Genomic DNA, 1661 nt, shown 5'->3' with positions numbered 1-1661 from the left:
CATCGTACACGTGATAGAAGTAGAACTTCTTAAAAAGAGCACATGTGCATGGTGGAATTATACAAGGTGTTGTACGTAGTGACAGCTCATGTCGACAGCTCCCTTACAAAAGGTTGTAATATGGAAGCACGAGAGAAACGGGAAGAAAAAAAGCCCGCTTTGCGAAGTAGTACGAAATTTGGTACTATTTTTCATATAAAATTTTGCATATAAATAGTTACAAACGGTATATTATGATAAGCTAAATTCGCGAAAGTAGTATATATAACGTAGTACTTATGCAATAAATGGTAATTTAGTTTATTAAACACAATGTCCTATAATTATAGTCAAACTTCCAAAACCAAAAAATTAGTGGTGACTCCGAGTCGTTACAACATGACGGAATCGACAAAAGGGCGAATCGACGGATGGGGAGAATATTTCATCGAACAAAATGCCAACTAAAGATGTGGAGCTTGCATCGCAATGCAAGCTGCGACCGTTCTGAACTGAGATGACAGACAAATGGTTTCTACAAATTGAGGCCACCTTTCAGTCGTACAAGACCACATCTTATGTCGGTAAATATAATCTGGTCCTCTCAGCAATTAGCAGCGATGCTTTAAAGGAAGCTGCGGATGTTTTAAAAACCTTACCAACTCAAGACCGATATATTAACCTCAAAAGTCAACTACTGTCACGTTTTACTGATTCAGCCGACCCACATAGGGTATTTGGCTGATTTAGGCATATTTTTATCGCTACAAACATCAAATATAGTTTTAGTTATCGAATAAAACATTCACTATAACTACCCTGTTACTAATAGAAAATTCAATCGTAGTGAAATCTTATTTATTGTCAATATTATTGTGGCTTATTAACATTTGTTTCCATATTGTTATTGAGCTTTGTAGCACTATTATGTTTTTAGGGAAAAGGGAAAAAGCAACAAAGTCTTAGCGGTAGAAGTTACCAAAAAAAACAGTTATATCGTTGGAAAAGCAGGGCCAGAGGCAGTGAACCACAGACGGGATTGCAGCAGCAAAAATCACTGGGGAATAGATGCGTAGTTAAATACGTAGTTCTTGTTTAAATCTTCCATCTAAACTTACCAAGAAAACAGTTATATCGTTGAAAAAGCAAGGCCAGTGGCAGTGAACCACAGACGGAATTGCAGCGGAAGGAAGCACCGACCAAAATAACTACAAATCCTTGGGGAGAACTCTAAACCGATGTTTTTTTGCCGAATTAATGTTGAAATTTCTAATTTAATTTTCAGTTGCCAACGATAAGAATAGAGTAAATGTCAAAGAATTGTTCAGTGATTGCAAATCGGTTTTGGAATAGGGAATGAGGTAGTTTAGTACTTTTTTAAAGGTGGTAAAATGTAGTTTTTTCAAGAGGGAAACACTGATATAGCTAAGGGAGCCAAGATGGCGGATTAGAGCGAGAACGCTGTCAATATCCAACACCTTGTATTATTCCACCATGCACATGTGTGCGCCCCACACCCGATAGAAATCTTAACAAAAATAAACTACGAGACAATCAGACGAATTGTTGTTTATTATATCCAAAGTTGGTACCAAGTTGATAAGTTTTTATCATTTCTTATATTTTTAATTTTTCATTTTTTCGAATACAAAGGATATGATCATTCTTTTTCGCTTTATTTC

General features: G+C 36.1%; 1 long non-coding RNA gene across 1 annotated transcript; it reads right to left on the bottom strand.

Moving 5' to 3' along the window:
* Window positions 1-577: 577 nt before the first annotated feature.
* Window positions 578-1363, bottom strand: LOC118732682. Its single transcript, XR_004992172.1, has 2 exons — window positions 1098-1363; window positions 578-1036 (listed from the first exon to the last, which is right to left on the bottom strand). It is a non-coding gene; the product is annotated as an uncharacterized LOC118732682 (long non-coding RNA).
* Between the last annotated feature and the right edge of the window lie 298 nt (window positions 1364-1661).

Source organism: Rhagoletis pomonella, unplaced genomic scaffold (genome assembly GCF_013731165.1).
Source record: "Rhagoletis pomonella isolate Grant_MI unplaced genomic scaffold, Rhpom_1.0 Rhpom_scaffold_24943, whole genome shotgun sequence".
Classification (NCBI taxonomy): domain Eukaryota; kingdom Metazoa; phylum Arthropoda; class Insecta; order Diptera; family Tephritidae; genus Rhagoletis; species Rhagoletis pomonella.
This window is presented reverse-complemented; position numbering and strand designations above follow the sequence as displayed.